At 42.0% G+C, this 8,960-nt stretch overlaps 1 long non-coding RNA gene across 1 annotated transcript; it reads right to left on the minus strand.

Annotated features, from left to right (window-relative positions):
* Positions 1-721: 721 nt before the first annotated feature.
* Positions 722-8,431, minus strand: LOC129013804 (uncharacterized). The gene is made up of 3 exons (XR_008494081.1): positions 8,272-8,431; positions 6,934-7,094; positions 722-985 (listed from the first exon to the last, which is right to left on the minus strand). It is a non-coding gene; the product is annotated as an uncharacterized LOC129013804 (long non-coding RNA).
* Between the last annotated feature and the right edge of the window lie 529 nt (positions 8,432-8,960).

The raw sequence follows: 8,960 nt of genomic DNA on the forward strand, positions 1-8,960 counted from the left end.
GGTCCCATCTTTGCCAATAGCAGGTTATGTACCATTGGGAAGTCCCTTGTTCTCTCTGACTTCAGTTTCCTCTTGAAATGAGGATGTTGGATATCTAATTCTCATCCAGTGCAAAAAATCTCTGAGCTTTCTAAAAACAGAAGCTAGAGCTGCATATTCCTGCTTGAGAACATACTGTTAACATGGACTCACTCACCAGGATGTTCAAAGCCATACTGTGCATAAAAACAGCACATGCACTGGAGTGACACTTGATCAACTCCTTCTAGAGTCCAAAGGAGCCATGTTCAGACACTTGATCTCTTTTAACCTCCTCAATTTGGTCTGTGTTATGACCAAATTGGTAGCGAGCCCTTTCAACAGGCAACCAATGGAGAGTTTCATGGATAGGCCAGATCTCCCAGTGCACACCAAAATGAGGCATCTTGTCCATATGCAACTGTGTGAGAAGTGGCAGGTCTGATGGAAGAGATAGATCAGACAAGGGTCCCAGGGTCTCAACTTTCAATAGTGGAAGATCCCTCCTAACAAAAGTCTTTGGTTAAAGACAGCTGTTTACTATGATCCCCTGGCTTCCTGGCATGAAAGCAGCTTTCTTTGAATCCTGCTATAATGGGCAGATAGTCTCACAGCTGTTTCCTCCTCTGTTGGGTCTGTTGCATGATGCTCTATCAGTACAGAGAGACATTCCAAAGCTCAGAAAAGGTATAGAACAAAGGGCTATCATTAGTATATATATTTTGAGCATCTTGGCTAGGTGGAAGAAGGATCCAGAGAGACACACAGTGATTCAGAAATAGTCCTTGACCTCAAAGACAAACCCCCAGCCTAGATTCATATACACATAGCTACCATTAACACAAGTCAGAGAGAGAGGAGGAGTGGATGCAATGACAAGGGCGATGGTGGTGAATGAATTGACATTTGGAATTGGTCCTCGGGGATGATTGGGACTTCACAGGTCAGAGGCAGAGGATGAACATTCCTGCTAAGGGAACAGAATGAGTAAAAGCCAGGCACAGCATAGAGCTTCCAGGAAGAACATCAGTTTATACAGACTCCAAGAGGAGGGATCCTCAGAACTTTAAATCTAAACCCCAAGTATGGGACACAAAGGAAGCCAGAGCCCTTTGACAGGCAACTACTTTTGTCCCGAGAGTTTCCAGATCTTATTCCAGGAGAAGCATAGCACCCTCCTCCCCTCCACATCCCCAACCACACATACAAGGAACCTACAAGGAGGGCAGGGCTGTGGCTTTTAGTCACCAAACTTGCATCATTTGTGATCAGGGAAATATATATATATTTGAGATGGAGTCTCACTCTGTAGCCCAGGCTGGAGTGCAGTGGCACGATCTCAGCTCACTTGTAACCTCTGCCTCCCAGGTTCAAGAGATTCTCCCACCTCAGCCCCCTGAGTAGCTGAGATTTTAGGCATGCACCATTACGTTTGGCTAATTTTTGTATTTTTAGTGGAGATGGGGTTTCAGCATGTTGGCCAGGCTGGTCTCGAACTCCTGGCCTCAAGTGATCTGCCCGCCTCAGACTTCCAAAGTGCTGAGACTACAGGCATGAGCCACTGCACCTGGCCAGCGAAATATTTTAAAATTGTATCAGTTTTGGAGTTGTGATCATTTGTTTCAGAGTTGGAAATCAACTTTAGTCTCAGGATTCCTTATTGTTCCTCTGCTGCAATTTCTTTTCTGTTCTTTTTTCCTTTTTGGAGACAGGGTCGCACTCTGTCACTGAAGCTGGAATGCAGTGGTGCTACCAGAGCTCACTGTCATCTCGAACTCCTGGGCTCAAGTGATCCTCCCTCCCCATCCTCCCAGGTAGCTGGGATTACAGGCACGTGACACCATGTCCGGCTAGTTTTAAATTTTTTTTTGTAGAGACTGGCTCTCACTCTGTTGCTTAGGCTGGTCTTGAACTCCTGGCCTCAAGTGATTCTCCCACCTGGGCCTCCTAAAGTGCTGGGATTACAGGCTTGTGCCACGGGGACTGGCCCTTGGCTCTAATTTCTAAATGCCATTTCAACGTTTCTTTCCTCCATCCAGCCATGCTTCTTCATCGCAGACACAAGTATTTGGAAACTTCCTTTTTCCTCTCTCATTTTTGTCCCTGGGGCTTCTACAAAGACTGTCAGAGGTCTCACCACTCTTTATCGTCCAGATGTCTCCGAGAAACAAAACTACACACTTCCCAACAGCCATCCTGATCTGATCATTTGCACATCAGGAAGGCTTTGTCCCAACTGAATTCTACCTTGTCATTCCCATCAATATTTTTTTTCATCTTAGCTCTATGCCAACCAATTGTTCATATTTACTCTCAGTATGTATTTGATGATCACACGGAATTTCACTGTCTAGTTATGTTCTGGTCTACTTAATTTGTCATCTCTATATTCCTTCTCTTGACAGTGGCAGTGTTGCCAGGTAAACAAAGTTCTCTTTTGTTATCACACTTGTGGCCAAATAGTAACAATAATGGTAATAAGAAATAAGTTGTATCAGGTAAGGTGTTTTTTTTGTTTTTGTTTTTGTTCTTGTTTTTTTTTTTTGAGACAGGGTCTCATTCTGGAGTGCAGTAACATGATCATAGCTCATTGTAGTCTCAAACTCCTAGGCTCAATGATACCCCCACCTCAACCTCCTGAGTAGCTAGGACTACAGGCATGTGCCACCAAATCCAACTATTATTATTATTATTATTATTATTATTATTTTATAGAGAAGGGTCTCTCTCTGCTGCCCAGGCTGACCTCGAACTCCTGGCCTTAAGCTATCCTCCTGTCTTGGCCTTCCAAAGTGCTGGAATTACAGCCATAAGCCATGGTGCCCAGCCTCTTACAGGGCTTTAATAGAGGACCATCACTTCCTTAATACTCAAGCCAACCTGTGAAGCAAATTATCCCATTTTACAAATGAGAAAACAGGCTTAGAGAGATGAAGTGACTTGTTTAAGGTCACTCTAGTAGTAACAGATAGGCAGGGCTCAAACTCTGGACTATTAGATAGAGTTGGTGGATATGAAGTATGCTTTGAATTCTGTGCTGGTCCCCCTGTGCTTCCCAGAGATGCTCTAAACTGGAGTCTCAAACACCAGTGGGTTTTAGAATTACCTGGAGTCCCTTTTAAAATGCAGAATCTTCCCACCCCATACCCAGGACAATCTGATTTTGATGTGATAGGGCCCTAAAGTTTGCATCATTTACCCAGACCCCTGATTTTATTAATGCAGGAGCTTGTGTTGAGAAATTGCCAAGCAAAATGGAGAAGCCTAAAAATGCCTTATTTGTATTTACTGTTCATTGTATATAACTGTGAGTTCATTCAGGGAAAGATAGTTTGTATTCTGCTTTAGTTCTTATAAAATATCACTATAATCTTATTTTAAGTGGCTGCATTTCTGGAAGAGACCATTTTATCCCAAAGAGAATTTCATTTCTGATCATTTCAGATAGATCTTTTATTTTAATTCTCCCTTCCCTTCTTTTAATATGACATCATAATCCTCTTCACATCTAGCTTTTGTGTTTTATTGGTGGTTTTTTTCATGGAATATTGCCAGGCTTAGCATTAATGATGGAGATTTCAGAATTATATCCTAAATGAGAGTAAAATTCAAATAAGGATCCAAATGGAAAATATGTCTATAAGTATACGAAAATACCTCCTTTTTTAAGCAGTTTTTTTTCTTCTTTTTTCAGAAGGAAATACTGGTTTAGGTAGATATGTTAGGGGGTGCATTTTACTGTTATACATACCATCTTAAGAAATATTCAGATAAATCCTGCTTGTCAGAACTCCAAAGAGGTCAGAGCACTGGATAAAAAATGAGACCAGCTTTGATTTCCTTATGTAAATGTTTTCTCTAGATGTATCTATTATGCCAAATGTAATGGTTCTAATAACCACTCCAGACCCATCTAATTCAATTTAATTCCCCATGATCAAAAAATGCAAAACAACTATTTGAAGGACAGAGATTAGCTCTCTTTCTACTATTAAAGGAAATGAGAAAGGTATTAAAGAGATGGAATCTCAGACACAGCTTCAATATTGATCTCATCTCCCTTAAGTTTGATCTTATGTAAAGTAAGTATACAGAGTGAGGTTTGGTGTAAAATTTGCTTTTGTAAGGCCTAAAGAAACTGGAACAAGCCATCCATATTCATCCCCTCTTTAGCAAGCATATTCCTTCCTACCACTTTCAAATATTTGGATCAATGTAAAGATTTAAGATCGATTTTCTTCCAGATTTCTGATCATTGCCTCATAGCCACATTATCTCACAAGCTGTGGTTTGCATTCTTGCACACTGAGCTGTCATATTTCACATAAATACCTTCTTTACATGGGGCAGAATATAAATTGTCTCTTTCTACTTAACCCTGTCTTGAAAACACAAAAGAAGCTGAGTTTTGGAAAATGAATTTCAAGCCCAGTCCACTGGAAAATGTCCTTTGGTCATCTATACACCTGCACTTACTGATACTCTCTTTTCATCCCCTGCCTGGCCCTTAAACCACATTGTGTCCCTTTATGGGATACTTTTCATCCACTCCTTTCACTCGTTGGCTCCCTCTTTGGTGAGCTGATATAGGAGCTTGTGTATTTGCATTTCCTTTGGGAGCAGCATTCTTTAAGCAGAGCAGGAAATTCAGTGTCAGTTAGTGTATGCTCTTGGTATGCAGAAACTCTGCTGAGCTCTGGGAGCACAGAGAAGAATGAGATGGGTTCTCCCTGTCTTTAAAATGATTGCCTCTAGTTAGAGGCAATGGGCCCAACAATAACAATAGCTCCCGTGCATTGAGCATTTGTTTCGTGCCACCTTCCCAAACGCAATTAATTTTCATCTTCACAATAGTCCTGTGATTTAGATGCTGTTATTCCCATTTTTCAGATGAGAAAATTTGGGCTCCCAGTTGCCTCGGCCCTCCATGGGTATGTGTCAAAGCCAACATTTGAATCCTGGTCTGTCTGACATCAACACCTCTTCACTATATGCTATGCTGGTTGAAAATACAAATAATAGTCGATGACTGAGGCACAGAAAAGATCAACAGAAAAAGAAATTCATCTCCCGGGTCAGAAGGATTAAAGTAGAAGTTGGAAGGCTTTACCCATTCCGGTGTGGCAGTGCCTCCTCTTTTAATGACCTCCCCTTGCGGGCAGAATTCTCCGGAAGAATGCTGTTGACATCCTTCAATGCATCATAAATAATGTCCGAGGTGCTCAACTACCAGACTCAGTCACACTCCTCTGGAAGCTTTGCAAAAGTCTTTGAACTTAACCCCCTCTCAACCAATGTTTCTTCTCATTCCTTGCTCCCCACTATGTGCTCAGTATCATTTGCTCATATTTCATAGTTGCTTTGTAAGTGCTCTTAAATATTTTTTTTGTCTGTTTGTTTTTTCATTTTTTGTCTTTTTTGAGATGGAGTCTCTCTCTGTTGCCCAGGCTGGAGTTCAGTGACATGATCTCGGCTCACTGTAACCTCTGCCTCCCAGGTTCAAGTGATTCTCCTACCTCAGCCTCCCGAGTAGCTGAGATTACAGGCGCCTGCCATCCTGCCCAGCTAAATTTTGTATTTTTAGAAAAGATGGGGTTTCACCATGTTGGCTGGGCTGGTCTCAAATCCCTGACCTCAAGTAATCCGCCCGCTTCACCCTCCCAAAGTGCTGGGATTACAGGCGTGAGCCACCGTGCCCAGCCAAATATTTCCAAAGCAATTCTTAGTTCAAATGAGTGTTACCTGCACAGATTCAGGATCTGCTGCTTCTGTGTTATTACTGTCTAACACTTCTGTGAACTTTTTGTTTGCCTTTTTGTTTTTTGGTGGGAAAGAAAGGTCACCTAAACTTTAGGTTCCTTTAAGGCTGGGCTGTGTTTTATTTGTTTCTGTATCCTTGGCCCCTAGGACAATAGGGCCCAGAACACGTGTTCATAAAGGTTTGATGGACCAAACCAAATGTGGAGCCAATTGTCCTAAGCTCTGTGACAGGGAAATATAGACCCTCAAATCAATTTAGTCAGTAAAGACTGAAGTGTGGGGATCAATTAAGGTAAGTATAGATATAACTATAACACAATGCAGAACAAGGTAAAACATCATAACAGGGTACCAAATGCCAGGGAAGTTCAGAGGTTGGAGAAATCTTATTCAGTGATCTAGAAGGGGGTATCAGAGGGCTTTAGGTACCCACCAAGTTGATAACAGGATCACAGCTATTATAACTTGGTACCTTGGTACCAGTTTGTTGTTTTCAATAGTCACAGTGGGAAGTGCGTCATAGAGAAACTTTTACTTTATACTTTCCAAGTTTGACTGCATTTTTTAAACAATAAAATTCACTCCTTTTGCAACTAAAACAAAAAGGAAAGGACTTCATGGTGAAGGTGGCATATGACTGGGTTTGGAAAACTCTGTGGATAGGCTAAGGGGTGGGGAGGATTATTTCAGACTGAGGACCCGGCACGAAGGAAAGCACAGAGACAGGCAAGCCTTGAAAAGGTTCAGGGAGCTGGAACCAGAAAGGTGGGCTGGAGTGCTGGATGTGGGCAGGGGCAGCAGCAGGGAAGGCCAAGAGGGAAAGTCAGGCCATGTTGTGTGGGTAAAGATGCTGTCACTGAACTCATTTGGATGGGGGAGCCTCTGGGTCTTCTGAGCTGAGCAAGGCACAATCATGGCTGGGCTTGAGAGGAGTCCTCCTGGATGCTGCTCAGATTTGGATATGCACTGAAGTTGTCTTTCTTCCTTCCTGAGCCTGGTGGCTTGTACCTCCTAAATGCCAAGGACTGATTCTACTCCATGTACCAGCCCATCCAGTGCTACAACCCAAAGGAGTGACTCCTGCTAGATTTTCCAAGAAGTATGACGGGAGGAGAAGGGAGATGATAGGCACGTTCACAGCACCCCTCAAATCACCTGTAGGGGTTCCCCTCTCTTGCTGGTCATGGAAATGCAAGGTGGACATTGAGATTCCCTCGGTTTCAAGTGTCATTCTTTGCTTCAGGAAAATAAAGCTTTCTTAAATATTTGTATTCTTGCCTTCCTCTCCCATTCCTCTCTCTTCCATTTAAATATGTCTGAAATATAAACACATACACACTTACACATTCAGCATGCCCACTTACTCACTCTACGCCCTCCTCTGCTACCCTGCTTCTGTTGGGAGCAATAAGGGCAAAAACTCAATTAATTTCTATGAAATTTCCATCTACTGCTTTAGTCAATAACAGACTTTTCATATGTTAGGGCTCTCAATCAGCCACCTCCTGTGGCTTTAATCATTTTCTAACATTTCAGTTTGCTGTCTAGTCTGAATGCCCAACTCCACCTCCCCTTGCTTTGGTTTTTATTATTATTATTTTAACTCTGAAAGGAAAATTCATGACCTATGCCTGGAGCCTAACCTCTTTGTTTATGCCCTTTTACCTTTCAAAGTATTTCTTTGAGTAATCAGTTTGTTTTATCCACTAAAAGCTTTTTTGAGCAAAGAAAATCTGATAGCAACAGAAGGTCCCCAAGTGGGTATGATTCTATTTCTGGATAAGACTCTGAAGATCTTTGTGATAGTTGATCTCATGTGTCAACTTGGCTAGGCCATGGGACCCAGATATTTGGTCAAACATGTCTGCACACTGTGAAGATTTTTTTTAAAGATGAGATTAACCTTAAAATCAGTAGACTTTGAGTAAAGCAGATTGCCCTCCGTAATGTGGGTGGGCCTCATTCAATCAGCTGAAAACCTTCAGAAAAAGACAAACTTCCTCCAAGGAAGAGAGAACTCTCTAGGCAGTGGCAGGCTGCCTTCTACTCAAACTGCAACATGAACTGTCCCCTGAATCTCCAGCCTGCTCTTCTACCTTGCAGATTTGGGATTTGCCAACCTCCTAATTACATGAGGCAATTCCTTAAAATAAATATTTTTTTTCTCTCTCTCTCTGTATATACATACATACACACACACAGGTATACACATACACACACATATAAGGTGTATATATAAACATATATACACACACAACCTATTGATTCTGTCTCTCTGGAGAACCATGACTAATTGACTAATACAATCTTCATGTCTATATTCTGTTACTCCAGAAAGATTGCAATTTCTTATTTGATTCAGAAAATGCTTATTAGATATCTACTAAGCCATTAAAACAGCTCTACCTTAAATTGACAGTATCCCTTCCACTTCCTCCATTTCCTGATTGAAAACCTAAATACACGCGGACCCCAGTATCATCTAACTCTCACCTTGTTTCACATCTTTTTCTTTTGCCATCTGCAGAAGAAAGCACAGCTTGGCAGCCACCTCTGATAGATCAGACTTTCACAGCTTTGAGGACCCCTGCCTTCTAGCCAAAACCCTGATGGCTTCTTCAAACATCTCCCCCATGGGTCCTGTTTAGCAAGGCTTTGCACATCTTCACTTATCTCCTTTGAGCACTCTGCAAGTTCATTATTTGACTTTATTGGGATCTTCACTTTGATCTCAGTGATAAATCTGATGGTATTACACTGTGTTCCTGGGATGAAGTCAAGTGTTGGGTATTGCCAAGACTTCTCATGGAAATGTATTCCCGGGTGTGGGGGGTACATCAACCTTAACTATAGCAGTCATTACCATTTACGGAGTGCTACCTACATGCTAGACCCTGAAATAGATGACTTACACCCATTATCTCATTTTATCTTGTAGATTAGACAGGACAGACTAATTATCCCCCAATACTCACTCATATGTTTTAAGAAGAAATGGAACCATGGAACCTCTGAGTCTTAGCTGGGCCCATGGCCACTGGGAATACAAGCTAAATCTCCCAGCCCCCTACTCCCTTGCGTAGAGGTATGGCCATGTAACTAAGTTCTGGCCAGTAGAACATAAGAGGAAGAGTTAAGTAGAACTTCTGAGGGGGATGATGATTCTTCGAGGGGGATGATGC

This window comes from Pongo pygmaeus, chromosome 1, assembly GCF_028885625.2.
Source record: "Pongo pygmaeus isolate AG05252 chromosome 1, NHGRI_mPonPyg2-v2.0_pri, whole genome shotgun sequence".
NCBI lineage: Eukaryota > Metazoa > Chordata > Mammalia > Primates > Hominidae > Pongo > Pongo pygmaeus.